Below are 16,820 nucleotides of genomic sequence, written 5' to 3'. Positions count from 1 at the left end.
TGTTAAGGTAGTCTAATGAGGCTGTCACTGGAATTCAAAGATGGGCGAATAATAGAAAATACTGTGACTGGGATTCTTTCTTTGGATTGAATAACTTCCACAGTCTCTAAGTGTATGAACATTAATCAAACATTTATTAAACAACTTTTAAGTGTTAGGTATAGCTCTTGTCACTGGAAATGCAAAAATGCATGTATAGATCGTGCCTTCAAGAAACTCTCCATCTTGTTAGGGACGAAGACATAAACAATGAGAAAATCTGGTAAGAGAAATATGCAATCAGACAAGAGTACATCCGTGGGAAGAGCAAACTCAGCCTGAAGGCATTTTGAAAGAAGCGACACTCGAGGTAAGTTTTAAGCCTTGAGACCTTCACCAAACCTCAAAACAAAGTCACAAAAGCCATAAACATATGGTACCTATAGAAAATTGCAGATACTTGTAGGATTCTAGTTTTTATTTTAATTCCCCCGGATAAAAGTGGGGTGAGACCATAGTCACTTGGAATATACAAGTATCCCTGCCCTTTGAGTGTGGATCCCAGGATTTGGTAAGATAGACTGGTCATATATTTTAATTTACTCATGTATTCTTTTAAAAAACATTGAGGACATATTATGTGCTAGAAACTCCATTATACTGATTGGATCACAGAAAAAAATTAGATTAAGTCTTTTTAGTCTAGGTCCAGTCCACTGGACAAGGAAGGCCCAGTTCACTGAAGGAAACAGATGCAATAAACCAGGTAGAACAAAGGGTCAGAGATACTGTGATAGACATTTGTGTAGGGTATTGTGGCCTCCAAGATTAAATGAGGAAGGAAGAGAGAGGAGAGAGAGAGAGTAGGAAAACCTTCATTGAGGAACTGACCTTGGAGCTGAGTCTCAAATGTGAGAGGATTCCAGCAAAAGAATGAACAGCAAAATGGAGGCAAGTACATAGATGCTGGTGAAAGAGCAGGGTGCACCAAGAGTCAGCCTTGTCAGTGCCTGTCTTGAGTGCGGTGTGCAAGGATATGTATCATGAAAAGTCTTACTTATTAAGCTGCTGCTGCTGCTGCTGCTAAGTCACTTCAGTCGTGTCCGACTCTGTGCGACCGCATAGATGGCAGCCCACCAGGATTCCCCATCCCTGGGATTCTCCAGGCAAGAATACTGGAGTGGGTTGCCATTTCCTTCTCCAAGGCATGAAAATGAAAAGTGAAAATGAAGTCGCTGAGTTGTGTCCAACTCTTCGCGACCCCATGGACTGCAGCCCACCGGGCTCCTCCATCCATGGGATTTTCCAGGCAAGAGTACTGGAGTGGGGTGCCATTGCCTTCTCCAACTTATGCTAGAGGGTTCTATAAGTATCCTTACACTTGTGGCAGTGTAGCCATGTTAGTTGCTCAGTTGTGTCCGACTCTTTGTGACCCCATGAACTGTAGCCCACCAGGCTCCTCTGTCCATGGGATTTCCCAGGCAAGAATACTGGAGTGGGTTGCCATTTCCCTCTCCAGGGGAGCTTCCTGACCCAGGAATTGAACCCAGGTCTCCTGCATTACAGGCAGATTCTTTACCATCTGAGCAACAGGGAAGATGCACTTGTGGGGCCCAGACCAAAAGCACAAGTACAGCGTCCTGGCTGGTCCCTTCTTTTCCCGTCCCTGCTCCTGTAATTCAAACCTCCTCACATACATTTGTGAACAACTCAGCTTGCATGTCCAGGCTCTGTCCTGTCTCCTTGCAAATAGCTGCCTTTGGCCTCCTCTGAGACCTGAGTGAGCCCTAGCAGTGGGCTCAGGCCGTTCGGGCTGAGAATCCCAGGGGTATTGTCTGGAAGGAGGAGGACACAGGCTCTGGGTGCGAAAGCCCTTTGGATAGCTGGGGATTTCTTGCCCTGAGCAGGGAGGGGCGTGGTTGGGGGAGGGCCAGAGTGGAGTCCTTCAAACTTCAGTGGGGTGGCAAACGTTTCCTGTAAAGGCTAGATCTGAAAACTTTAGGCTTTGTTGGCCACATATGACAATTGCTGGGTGTTCATCTTCTTTATTTGGTTAAACACTTAAAAAATATAAAACCCATTTTTATCTTGACGGCCACACAAAAAGAGACTGCAGGCTGGATTCGGCCAAGGGCCACAGTTTATATGACATGGAAAAGCAGAAGAGTGAGGTATCACTGAAGGATGCTAAAAAGGGGAGTGATAATCACTTTGTGTTTTGGGAAGATCAATCTGGCTTTATGGGAAGTATACTGGAGTTTGATGGGTCAGGAGGCTATTGTGATGATCCAGACAGGAAATGGTGAAGACCTAAATGAAGTCAGAAGTCAGGGGACTGGAGGAGATGGAGAATAAAGAACATTTAAAAAGAGTTGATGACTTTGGGTTTCTAATTAAGTCAACTGGTTGGTGGTTCTAATTACTGACGTAGGGGTATCTAAGGGCAGGATGGCACAAGTTAATATGTTCTAGTTTTAGCATCTGGAGCTTGAATTGTAGGTAGGGTACCAAGGGGATGTCACACCCACGAGCTGTTGTTCTATTGTCAGGACAAGGCTGGAGATACAGACTCGAGAATCACCAGGGGATAAGATGGTCTCTCATAGAACATTTGGAAAGTAAAATCGAGGAAGAGAAATTCCTCCATCCTACACGTGCCTCTTTCCTGAGATAAAAGACCTCAAGACAAAGTGGGAGAGGAGACACAGGGGCCTTGCCTTGGAGGGCTGGCAGGGCTAAGGTTGGGTGCTGCGGTGGTGAGCAGTGTGTGGTGCAAGGTATGCCTGGAGTGCAGCAAAAATGAGTCTGGAAGAGTGATCACAGAATGGTCAATAGAGGCTTTTCTTCCTGGGGTTAGTCCCTCAGCTCCTGGATTTATACCCTGAGTAGGAATCTACTGTATCGTAACAGGTCCAAATCTAAATTCAAAAGCTCAGGTGTGTAAGAAATATTACATTTCTTTGGGATCCCTGGATCAAACTAGTTTTGATTCCAAGTTGCCACTCCTTTGGGCTGGTTGCTGTTTAGTTGCTAAGTCGTGTCCGACTCTTGCAGCCCCATGGACTGAGCCTGCCAAGGCTCCTCGGTCCATGGGGTTTTCCAGACCAGAATACTGGAGGGGGTTGCCATTTCCTTCTCCAGGGGATCTTCCCGACCCAGGGATCAAACTGGGGAATTGAGAGGTGGCTTCTTACTGCGGAGCTGCAGGAAGCTCAGTGGGCTGGTAGGCAGGTATGTAAGTCATTCTGACAGCCTCCATTGCCGCCTAGACCATACTCCCTGGCTGATGAGTCATCTCTCCCACCCTGGTTAGTGCTGGTCTTTCCATTTTCTGTGTCTGCACAATCCTGTCTGGACTGGCAGCTTCTGGCAGTTTCCCTGCCACACTGAGGGTACTGGAATATTTGGCAAAGCTCTGAAACCCAGTGCCTGTGCCCTGGTTTCCCTGGGTAAACCACGTACCTCCTGTCTGGAGCCTTGCTGCTTCTCAGGGTAATGACTTGAAATAGAGCCTGGCTCTGGCTGCTTCTGGACCTATGGACTCCTTACCCACCACCACTCCGTAGTCTCCAAGTCTGGGTAGAAGTTCCTCCCTAGTGCTCCTTCACCATACACTTCAAGCTCATTCAATCCATAATTTGAAAAACATGTTCCTCTTTGCTCCTGGGAAGGGAGGACTTGCTTCCCCAAAGATATGAAAAATACTTGCACTTCACTTTCTAGTGCATTGAAAAAAAAAGAAAAACACAAAACCGGATAAGATTATGCATTGAAACAGTGTCAACATTTATATCTTGGCACATATTACTGGTGGAGGGAAGGTTGCTGAGTACAAGAAAGAACCCAGGCTGCAGAATTTGATTCCTGAGTTGGGAAGATCCCCTGGAGGAGGAAATGGCAACCCACTCCAGTATTCTTGCCTGGAGAATCCCATGGACAGAGCAGCCTGGCCAGCTACAGTCCTTGGGGTCACAAGAGAGTCAGACACAACTTAGCAACTAAATAACACACTCGTGTCACTTGTAGGTTCAACCTATAGATGATTTATTGCCCAACAGTGACATTTTGAGAATGAAAAGATCTGCTCTTAATAATTGTGAGAGGACAAAAGTGTACAATGGAGTTCTCTTGGGCAGTTTGGAGTGTGTAGGCAACTGATTATTTTTCTATTTTTATTAACTTTTTAAAAGAACAAATTATAATTTTGGTAATCATTTCCACTTTAAAAAATTCTCTGTCTTACTACTTTGCAACCTTAGTTTTATTATTTCCCTCCTTCAAGAAAGATAAGATTGCCAACTCCTTTTCTGAAACCATTTAACATCTAACCTCAAAACTTGATAAAAGTAGCCTCACTTGTGAACAAAGATGCAAGAATCCATATTGCTTACCTGAATTCAGTAATGATTAAATAATGACATATATTGTGGCTAACTGTGATTAATTCTTAAGAGTGCAAGGAGAAATTTCTATGTGAAAGATCGATTAAACAATGAAATACATTTCAACAGGTTCAGAATAAAATTCATTTAATACCTATTTATGATTTAAACTAGAAATAGGAAGGAACTTCCTTAACATGATAGAAAGGTATTTGTCTTTTTACATGGAAAAACTTGAAGGCATTCAAGTTTAAAAACTTTAAGGCATTCCTTAAAATTAGGAACAATACAATAATATATACTATCATAATGTTCATAATGTTGGAGGTTCAGGCCAATGTTACCAGTTAGGAAAAAACACTAAGAAATAGAAGGATTGGGTGGGAAGAGATAAAATTGTTAGTTTCTTCTTTGGCCATGCTGCACAGCATAGGGGATCTTAGTTCCCCCACCAGGATCAAGCCTGCACCCCCTGCAGTGGAAGCACGGAGTCCTGCCCACTAGACCACCAGGAAGTTCCCAAATTGTCATTTTCAAGTGTCATGATTGTTTATGTGGAAGAAAATCAACAGACTCTTAGAAGTAATAAGTGAGTTCAATATTTGCTGATTATAAGATCAACGTACCAAAATCAGTAGCTTTCCTCTCAGAAAGTGAGTGATAGTTGCTCTGTCATGTCTGACTTTTTGCAACCCCATGGACTGTAGCCCGCCAGGCTCCTTTGTCCATGGAATTCTCCAGGCAAGCATACTGGAGTGTTTGCCATTTCCTTCTCCAGGGACCTTCCTGACCTAAGGACTGAACTTGCCTCTCCTGCAATGAATGGCAGGTGGATTCTTTACCAGTGAGCCACCCAGGAAGCCCTTAAATACACCATCAAAGAGCATAAGAAAAAGCTGAAATAAGAGTGAGATGAATTATCTTTGTGAATTAGAATACTGTATTTAGAGATGACAGTTTCCCCCAAATGCAATGCAGTTCCAAGCAAGTCATAGCCCCTTTGGAGAGATCCTGCTGCTCTCATATTTTGAATGAACCATCAAGTGACTCCTGGTAGAAGGCAGGACTCTACTTCCCTCTAGGAAAGAGGAAAGGTACTCCTTATTGCTTTTTGGAAGCTAGCACATATGTGATTCTAGCTCAGACATAAAATTTTCCCTCCCAGAACCCTGAATCTTATGTGAGCGGTACAGTAGGGCAGGAGGCGCTCAGAAGGCTTTTCCCTGCAGTGGCATCTGACCGAATGTCTAGGAGACATTGTAGCCTTCTCTGTCACGCTGTTGCCAGGCCCGCTGTGCTTCTCACTCATTTCTGGAGTCTTTTTCTATAACCTCCTTTCAGAGAATTTCTGTGAACTCTCCAATATCCTCTCCAACAAATTCATTTTGCATTTAGCTAGACAGAAGCAGTTTCTGAGGCTTGCCATCAAGAACTTGGAACTGGGAACATTGCCAGAATAATTCTGCTATTTATGTAGAATTCAAGTCCACGAGTAACCTAGACCAGCAGTCAGCAAAACTTTTTCCATAAAAGGCTGGATACTAAATATCTTAGGCTTTGGTGGCAAGATGCAACAAGTCAACTCTACTCAACAAACTTATACTCTAGATATTCAGACATGTTATCCAGCCATCCTACATAAACACACTGTGGTACTAGTACAGGAATACACCAATGCACCATGAAACAGAATAGAATCCAGAAAGAGGCACATGGGAGTCTTGGTTATTTAAATATTTTGTTAGAAATATTTTGTTAGCAACAGTTAGACCCAGACATAGAACAACGGACTGGTTCCAAATTGGGAAAGGAGTACATCAAGGCTGTGTATTGTCATCCTGCTTATTTAACTTCTATGCAGAGTACATCATGTGAAATGCTGGGATGGATGAACCACAAGCTGGAATCAAGATTGCTGGAAGAAATATCAATAACCTCAGATATGCAGATGACACCACACTTATGGCAGAAAGTGAAGAAGAACTAAAAATCCTCTTGATGAAAGTGAAAGAGGAGAGTGAAAAAGTTGGCTTAAAACTCAACATTCAAAAAATGGAGATCATGGCTCTGGTCCCATCACTTCATGGCAAATAGATAGGGAAACAATGGAAACAGTGACAGACTTTAATTTCTTGTGCTCCAAAATCACTGTAGATGGTGACTGCAGCCACGAAATTAAAAGAGACTTGCTCCTTGGAAGAAAAGCTGTGACCAACCTAGACAGCATATTAAAAAGCAGAGACATTACTTTGCCAACAAAGGTCCGTCTAGTCAATGATATGGTTTTTCCAGTAGTCATGTGTGGATGTGAGAGTTGGGCTATAAATAAAGCTGAGTGCCAAAGAATTGATGCTTTTGCACTGTGGCATTGGAGAAGACTCTTGAGAGTCCTTTTGATTGCAAGGAGATCCAACCAGTCGGTCCTAAAGGAAATCAGTCCTGAATATTCATTGGGAGGACTGATGCTGAAGCTGAAGCTCCAGTACTTTGGCCACCTGATGCAAAGAGCTGACTCCTTGGAAAAGACCCTGATTCTGGGAAAGATTGAAGGCAGGAGGAGAAGGGGATGATAGAGGATGAGATGGTTGGATGGCATCACTGACTCAATGGACATGAGTTTGAGTAAGCTCTAGGAATTGGTGATGGACAGGGAGGCCTGGTGTGCTGCAGTTCATGGGGTCACAAAGAGTCAGAGACGACTGAACGACTGAACCGAAATGTTTTGTAGAAAAATTTGTCTCACTATATAAAAAAATTAATTAGCTCCCTACCTCAGGCAAAATATAAAAATAAACTCTGGAATACGGAAGTAAGAGAGGAGCTAAATATGAAAGATAAAATTACTGGAAGAACACATCGTCTATCTTTAGGTCTTTGGGTTAGGGAAGAATTATGGTTGTTAGGCTAATATGAAACCATTTTGTATTCTTGAAGGACATGTCAGCAGAGAATGTGATTGTGTTTTAGGGCAAGTTAGCCTGGAGCTGAAATCTGTGTGGTAAACTCAGGTGAGCAGAAGAGCAATGGAAGAACCAAGGCCTGGCAATGGGCTGTTTGCTGAACCATTGTCTGGGTTGTGAAAGAAAAGGAGCGCCAGGCCAAAGAAAGAATGAGTGTATTTTTGTTGACAACAGTGATGATAAGAATTGAAGGGGAGACTTTGGAGCCAAAAAACAATATGAGGTTCTTCTTGATGATTCAGTAAATACCACGGTTTTCAGGGACAAGAATGAAGCAAGTGACCAAGTCCAGGCACAGAATTAGATATACTCTAATTTTTTAAAAAATATATACTCTTAATGTAATCTTTTTGAAAATGAAAATAAAAGCAGGTGTGCTCCTTTGCATCTGACTCTTTCCGATCCCATGGACTGTAGCCCACCAGGCTCCTCTGTCTCTGGGCTTATCCTGGCAAGAATACTGGAGTGGATTGCTATTTCCTTCTCCAGGGGATCCTCGTGACCCAGAGATCGAACTGTGTCTCTGGATCTCCTGCGGCTCCTGTGTTGGCAGCGGGTTCTTTACCACTGAGCCACTTGGGAAGCCCCACATTCTTGGAGATGCAACAAAAGGAAAAAGACTGGAAACATACGAACATTGCTTCAAATTCAAGTGTCATTACTGGCTGTGAGAGTTTCCTCTTTTATGAAATGGAGGCAATAATACCTACCTTTCATGGTTGCTATAAAAATCCCATGGGTGGAGGAGCCTGAAAGGCTGCAGTCCATGGGATCGCTAAGAGTCAGACAGGACTGAGGAACTTTCCTTTCACTTTTCCCTTTCATGCCTTGGAGAAGGAAATGGCAAACCACTCCAGTGTTCTTGCCTGGAGAATCCCAGGGATGGCGGAGCCTGGTGGGCTGCCGTCTATGGGGTTGCACAGAGTCGGACACGACTGAAGCGACTTAGCAGCAGCAGCAGAATGATTAGAGTGTAAGTATGTAGGGTGGGCTGAAGACGGTTACAAATGCTTTGTCGGTTGAGAAATGGAGCTTATTTTCCTTCATTTTGAATCTGGGCTGACTGGTCGGGTGTATGCTTTAACCAGTAGCACTCAGAAGAAGTGATGCTTCTGATTCTGCCCCCTTGGAAATGGTAGGTCTGGGGATTCAGTCACTGTATACAAAAGAGGCCATTTGTGGGGAGGGAGGTCCCAGCTCTCCAGTCTCCGTGCTAAGGCTCTAGACGCGTGAAGGAAGCCATCTTGGACATTCTGGCCGAGCCACCACCTGGCTGAAGATTTATGAAAGACCCTACACAAGATTGGGCTTCCCAGGTGGCTGAGTAGTCAAGACCCTCCTGCATCGCCAAAGCAGGAGATGCAGGAGATGAGGGTTCGATCCCTGGGTCGAGAAGATCTCCTGGAGAAGGAAATGGCAGCCCATTTGAAGGAAATACCAACTCCAGTGTTGCCTGGAAAATTCCATGGACAGAGGATCCTGGCAGTCTACCGTCCACAGAATCACAAAGAATTGGACACGACTGAACTAGAGTCCCTTGGACTGCAAGGAGATCCAATCAGTCCATTCTAAAGGAGATCAGCCCTGGGTGTTCTTTGGAAGGAATGATGCTAAAGCTGAAACTCCAGTACTTTGGCCACCTCATGCGAAGAGCTGACTCATTGGAAAAGACTCTGATGCTGGGAGGGATTGGGGGCAGGAGGAGAAGGGGATGACAGAGGATGAGATGGCTGGATGGCATCACCGACTCGATGGACGTGAGTTTGAGTGAACTCCGGGAGTTGGTGATGGACAGGGAGGCCTGGCGTGCTGCAGTTCATGGGGTTGCAGAGTCAGACACGACTGAGCGACTGAGCTGAATTGAGTGACTGAGCATGCGCACACTCTAAACAAGACTAGCAGCGCTACCTAGTCAAGCCCCAGAATTATGTGATAGAAAATGGTTATAGTAGTTTCAAGATCCTACGTTTGATGCTTATTTGCTATGTAGCAATAGACAATCCAAAGAACATACTAAACTGTCAATGCTTGGAACAAAGCATGTATGCTAAGTCTCTTCAGTCGTGTCTGACTCTTTGCTACACTATGGACCATAGCCCGCCACATCCCTCTGTCCATGGGATTCTCCAGCAAGAACACTGAAGTAGGCTGGCATGCCCTCCTCCAAGGAAACTTCTTAACCCAGGGATTGAACCCTTGCAGGTGGATTCTTAACTGCTTAGCCACCAGAGAAACACTTCTAAGTATTTACCTGTTGGCAACTGTTATTCCACTTAGCACAGGACATGGAGAAATCAGTAAAAAGTCAATTTCTAGTCAATGCTTTTCCAGCCCACTAATTAATTAATTAATTCCTTCTTTTCACAAATAATAAATGGGTGTCCTACTCACATGCTTTTCTAGGTGCTAACGAAGCAGCTAAGTTCCCTGCCTGAGAGAAATTGAGATGATGTCCTTTGGTGATGTGATGGTTATTGACATAACCAGAATATTATGGTTTGGCAAAAAAAAAAAAAAAAAAACCCTAAATATCTGATATGAACATATAAGAAATGAAGTTCAAAGGAAATCTTCCCTAAGTAAGTTATAATTAACATCTTCTAAGTATAATCCTTAATAAACTGAATATAAACCTTAAGCTATTTCAAATTTACCTTAGCCTCCACCTTACCTATCATTCTTGATTTATATCATCATCTTTTAGAAAATGTATAAAGTGAAAATGTTAATTGAGTGATTAATTCAAATACTGTATTCATTCAATCATTCAACCATTCAAAAATAAACCTATCAGACAAGCTCCATGTGCCTGTGATGGTGCTAATCCTTAGGTTTCTAATTCAGAAGAGTTTAGACATAGACTTTTCTGTCAAGAACTACACTTTTTTATATCATGGGTGAGGAGGTTTAGAGTATATTAGATTAATCATGTTTTTATATGAGAATGATTCCTAAAGAGGTTGTAATCTACTTACTTTGAGGTAGATTCTTTCCTAAATATGATCTAGATATAGATAACCGAAAAAGTATAACTAGGTGCTACACTTGAATAGAATTCCAATTTGTTATTTAACCTTCCCAAACTTTTCTGCATAGTTGCTTGTTTTTATTCAGAGTTAGGTGAATTTGCTAACGTGAGAGGTAAGAAAAAGAAGCCTGTCAAATATGTTTTTGCTGTAATGCTGAGGCAGTTCTCAAGGCTTCTTGCGTTAATGTTTAGCCCAAACACATGCACATAAAGCAAATGATAATCATTATTATTCAAATCTAGGAGAGCAAGTCCACCCTTATGTGGGCTTATAACCAAGGAGAATTATTGGTTCTTGGTCCTAAAGTATAATCCTTAGGAAAATGCCTCAGCAAAAGAAATCAGAGATGAAAGACTGAGTTATTCTTAAAGTTTATCCCACCATCCTTTGAGAATCATAATGCCTTGTTTCTTTCTCACCAATTCAAGTTGCAACAGTAGCTCACGGCTGCCCCTAGCTGGAGTCAAGCCAAAGTGGAGTTCACTATTCTCTTAATGCTTGTCCATAATGGGAGTAACTGTTCACTTAGAATGGTCAGTGAAAAAGTGGGCAGGGGTCATGTTGCCTGACAGCCTTCAGTATGTGCAGATGGTGAAACATTTACCCTCAGAGAAGCAGCTGGGGTCACCAGGGTCATGGTCTACAAGTCTCCACCCGAGCAGTAAAGCAGTAACTCTGTACTCCCGTTTTGTTCGTTCGGGTACTGACATCTAGGCTGTGATGGCAAACGAGGGCGCATCTAGAGTTTTAATTTTGCTAATCCATACAACATTTTGGAGAAGGAAGTGGCACCCCACTCCAGTACTCTTGCCTGGAAAATCCCATGGACGGAGGAGCCTGGAAGGCTGCAGTCCATGGGGTCGCTGAGGGTCGGACATGACTGAACGACTTCACTTTCAATTTTCACTTTCATGCACCGGAGAAGGAAATGGCAACCCACTCCAGTGCTCTTGCCTGGAGAATCCCAGGGATGGGGGAGCCTGGTGGGCTGCCGTCTATGGGGTCGCACAGAGTCGGACACAACTGAAGTGACTTAGCAGCATACAACATTTTTATTGTAGCAAATATACTTTCAGTTAATCTCCTCTGGTTTAAATAACAGAGGGTTTCGTAAGAGGAAGGCTGACCCCATGTGGCAGTTTTAAAACATGACTGCAAATTCTTTGGCACTTCTTGTGTTAAAGTGGGGTGTATGCTGCTTCTTTACTGTGGGTGACCTGTGACTGCTTTGACCAGTGGGGTATGGCAGAGGTGAGGCTAAGTGTCTAAAAGGCTCCACAGCTTCTCTTTGTTTGTGGGAACACTTTCTTTTGGAGCCCTAAGCCACATGTGTGAAAGCTAACCAGCAAGATCTCCATGCTGGAAAGGCCACGTGTGGGTCATATGGTTGACTTTTCCAGCTGAGCCCAGATTTCCAGCCACCAAAGTGGCAGGTCTTGGACCCTCCAAACCAGGCTGTTTGCCAATGACACGGAAGAATTACCCTGTGGACCCTTTTCTGCATTCCTAACCCACAAAATCATGAGATTTAATAAAATAATTGTTTTAAGTGATTGTTTAGGGCAGGTTTAAAGGCAATGATAGATAAACAGAACACTCCTTGTGTTGGTTCGAGTCCTCCAAAGAGCAGACGTTTAGACATGTAACAACTCTTTTCAGTTTTATTGACACATGATTGACATACACATTGTATAAGTTTACTATGTACAGTAGAGTGACGACATATGTATATATTGTGAAATGATTACCAAAACAAGTTGAGATCCACCACCTCTTTAGTTACAAAAATTATCTTTTTTTTGTGGTGAGAACTTTTAGGATCTACTTTATTAGCAACTTTCAGGTATATCATAGAGCATTGTTAACTGCAGTCATCATGTTTACATTATATCCCCAGCACTTATTTATCTTAAAATTGGAAGCCTGTGCCTTTTGACCCACCTTCACAGAGTTCCCACACTCCCCACTCGCTGCCTCTGGCAAACACAAATCTGATCTCTTTTTCTATGAGTTTGATTAGATGTGCAAGGGATGTATCCCCAGGTATCCTTTCTGTGTTAGGAAGGATAAACAGGGAGGAGTGGAATAGGTGGGAGAGCCTTCAGACCATGACACAGGTCTGGTGTCTTGTGAAGTCTTAGGATACATCACAGTTCCGAACAAGTTTTGATCCGGCTGGTGGGGAGTCCCAAGCCTGTTTGAGAGGTTTTACTTATCTGGGATGCTTTATGATCCAACTGGAGTTTTGGACTTGCTTGTTATGTTGTTTTTGTTCAGTCGCTAAGCCATATCCAACTCTATGATTCCACGGACTGCAGCACGCCAGGCTTCCTCATCCTTCACTATTTCCTGGAGTTTTCTCAAACTCATGTCCATTGAGTTGGTGGCGATATCCAACCATCTCATCCTCTATTGTCCCCTTCTCCTCCCGCCTTCAATCTTTCTCAGCGTCAGGGTCTTTTCCAATGAGGTGGCTCTTCACATCAGGTGGTCAAAGTATTGGAGTTTCAGCTTTAGCATTGGTCCTTTCAGTGAATATTCATGTTATCTGTGGTATGCTAGAATGCTTCCCTAGTGGTGCAGAGGTTAAAGCATCTGCCTGCAATGTGGGAGACCTGGGTTTGATCCCTGGGTCAGGAAGATCCCCTGGAGAAGAAAATGGCAACCCACTCCAGTATTCTTGCCTGGAGAATCCCATGGATGGAGGAGCTTGGTGGGCTACAGTCCATGGGTCGCAAAGAGTCGGACGCGACTGAGCGACTTCATTTTCACTTTCACTTTCATGGTATGCTAGAATTTGTAGAATGTAGCTAAGAAACTAATTAAAATAGCTCCTAGAATCTCAGTATTAGGACTCTCTCCCTCTCACATAGTAAAATCCTTTATTATAACACATAAAATAGTGTTTTATAAAGTTTTTTTGAGTATTTTATTCATCAGACCTTGAGATTTTTGAAGACAGGTTCTATGTATTTTTCAGCTCTGCATACTTCTTCATCCCCCAAGTTCCTGACTCAATGGGTGTTTTTTGAATGACTAACTGAGAATAATAGTCAAATCATATTTCCTGTGTAATTCTTAGAATAAGTTACAATTATCTGGTTTATTTACAAGAATTCCTTGGTGGCTCAGGCAGTAAAGAATTTGCCTGTCAATGCAGGAGATTCAGGTTCAATCTCTGGGTCAGGAAGATCCCCTGGAGAAGGAAATGATAATCCACTCCAGTAGTCTTGCCTGGAAAATTCCATGTACAGAGGAGCCTGGCTGGCTACAGTCCACGAGGTCACAAGGAGTTGGACATGGCTGAGCAACTAACACACACACACATTGTTGATGAAATAGCTGAATGTTAATGATCTCTTTTAAAATGTATTATAAATAGCCTTCTAAATAATCACAGTGAAGAAAATCATATTTGACCTAGGATTTTTTTTAAAATTGCACTTTGTTATTCCTACCATGGTAAACATATGTGTGTGTGTGTGTGTGTGTATGTATATATGTTACATATATATACATATATATAAATATGTTATATATACACACATATATATATATAAATATGTTATATATATATATATACATTTTTTTAAACAGTCTTGTCAACTAATACTGGTTTCATGCCATTTTTTGGCAGAGTTGTGGATAAGAGAGTTTATAATTCGAAAGGCTGACATTTTAGTTGAGGTCTAGAAAACAAATCTAATCTTATGAGTTCCTTACCTAAAAGCTTCCCTGTAATTGTAGCCTAGTATCATTAAAAAAATTAGGGGCACTGACATTTATTTTTAAAAGTAGATGCATTAAAAACTATCTATTACCTATTAGTGCCATCATTTTACAAAAGAAAGAATATGTTCTTAACACAACAGAAGAATGAAATCATCTTAGAATTTAAAAACTGAATGAATTAAATGACTAATGTACTATATTATACACACTAGTTTTCATTCCTTTGCAGATTGATACCAGCCTGTATACCTGAGTTTGGAAACCACTGATTTCAAATTAAAATTCCAGCTTATATCTTCAGCCCTTCCCAGTTAGTTCTTGCCCTACATCTCCAGCTTCTTTTCATCCTGCTCCCCACATCCATCAACTATAATTTTACAGACACTAGGGAGGGGAATGAGAAAGTCTAGAAGGCACTTCTTGCACACGGTTACCAAGAATTGGATATGACTGAAGTGACTTAGCATGCATATCTGTGGGATCTCAGTTCTCCAATCAGGGATTGAACCCAGGCCGTGGGAGTGAAAGGATCGAATCCCAACCTCTAGACTAACAGGGAACTCTCTATTATATAATCTTGCTGCTTAGAACTTTTGTTAATATATAATGTCCTTCTTTGACTCTTGTAAAGATTTTTGACTTAAAAGTATAGCTTATCTGCTGTTAGTATAGCCACCCTTTGCAATTGTTTGGTTACTATTTGCATGAAATATCCTTTTTTCTCCTTTCACCTTCAACCTATTTTGTGTCTTTGAATTTAAAGTGGGTCTCTCATGTTTTTTTTAATCCACTTGGGCAATCTTTTTGATTGGCGAGTTTGAGACTTCTGACATTTTCTTATTTGTTTTCTATATGCCTTATAATGTTTTGTCCCTCATTTCTTGCATTACATCTTATTTTATACTTAGCTACTTCTTTGTAGTGAAATATTTCAATTCCTTTTTCATTTCCTTTGTGTGTATTATTGAGCTATTTTCTTTGTGGATACCATGAGGATTATATTTAACATCCTAAAGTTATAGCACTCTAATTGTAATTCATACTTGCTCAATTTCAAGAACATACAAAAACAGCTCCATCTCCACCCCTTTCAGTTGCTGATGTCACAATATTACATCTTCATACAATTGTGTGTCCCAAAATATAAATTAGTAGTTTTAAATATCTTTTATGTAGAAAACAATGTGAAGTTGTAAGCCAAAGTTACAATAATACTAGTTTTAGATTAATAATTAAGAAAAGGATTAGTCTTCTAAATCGTGTAGGAAAAAAAGTGGAGTTATGTATCATTGCTACAGCAATTGTAACTTTTATAATTGGCTGTCTCTTTATATTACCGAGATCTTTATTATTCATGTGGCTTTGAGTTATTGTCTTTTCACTTCAGTCTACAGGACTCTTGTGACCATTTCTTGCAGGACAGGTCTAGTGGCTGTGAGCTCCTCCTGCATTTGGTGATGTCTTAATTTTTCCCTCAGTTTTGTTGTTGTTGTTGTTGGCCTTGCTGCCCGGCTTGAGGGGTCTTAGTTCTCCCACCAGGGATTGAACCCAGGCCCATACCAGTGAAAGAGCTGAGTCCTAACAGCTAGGCCTGCAGGGAATTCCCTTCCCTCACTTTTGAAGGATAGTTTCAGCAGATATAGGGTTCTTGGTTGACAGTTTTTTTTTTTCCCTTTTAGCGCTTTGAATGTATTGGCTTAATTCCTCTGATCTCCAAAATTTCTGATGAGAATTTGTTTATAATCTTATTGAGGATCCCTTGTATATGATGCATTGCTTCTCTTTTGTTGCTTTCAAGAGTCCCTCTTTGTCTTTACTTTTCAGTTTGATTGAAATGTGTCTTGGTGTGGATTTCTTTATCTGTTTGGAATTTGTTGGGTTTATATGACATTTATATTCATGTCTTTTATCAAGTTTGGGAAGTTGTTGGCCATTACTTAAATATTTAGTATGTTCTATTCTCTCTCCTCCTTCTTGGACTGCCATAATATGTCTTTGGTCTGCTTGATGACCATTTTTCTTCAGTCTTTTTTTCTTTTTGTTCCTGTGATTTAATAATTTCCTTTGTCCTATTTTCAAGTTTGCTGGTTCTTTCTTCTACCTGCTCAAACTGACCTTTGGATTACTCTAGTGAATTTTAAAATTTCAGTTATTTTACTTTTCAGCTCCAGAATTTCTTTTTGGTTTTCTTTTCAATATTTCTTTATTTCAATATTTCCATTTTGTTCATACATTGCTTTCTTGGCTTTCCCCATGTCTTCTTTTAGTTCTTTGACCATCTTTAAGATACTTTCTTTAGAGTTTTTTTTGGTAGCAAATCCACTATCAGGTATTTGTCAGGAACAGTTTCTGTTGGTTTACTTTTCCTTTGGATGAGTCATAGTTTGTGGTTCTTTGAATGCTTTGTGATTTTTTTCTTTGTTGTTGTTGAAAACTGCCCATTTGGAGCTAATAATGTGGTAACTCTAGAAATCTGATTCTCCTCCTTTCACAGTGTTAGCTGTTTTTTTTGTTTGTTTGTTTTGTTTCTGTTTATTTTTCTTTCTTGTTACAGACTATCTCTGTGCCAAAGATCTGCCTGAGGTACAAACTTAAGGTTTTCTCAGGTCTTTTGTGAGCCTCCACTTTCTCCAGGGCATGTGTGATAACTTTCTGATTTTCTCTGTATCTACAGTTGCTTTTGAATTTCCAGGCATGGAAACCCACTACAGTATTCTTGCTGGTAGAATCCCATGGAC

This window comes from Ovis aries, chromosome 15 (assembly GCF_016772045.2).
Source record: "Ovis aries strain OAR_USU_Benz2616 breed Rambouillet chromosome 15, ARS-UI_Ramb_v3.0, whole genome shotgun sequence".
NCBI lineage: Eukaryota > Metazoa > Chordata > Mammalia > Artiodactyla > Bovidae > Ovis > Ovis aries.
This window is presented reverse-complemented; position numbering follows the sequence as displayed.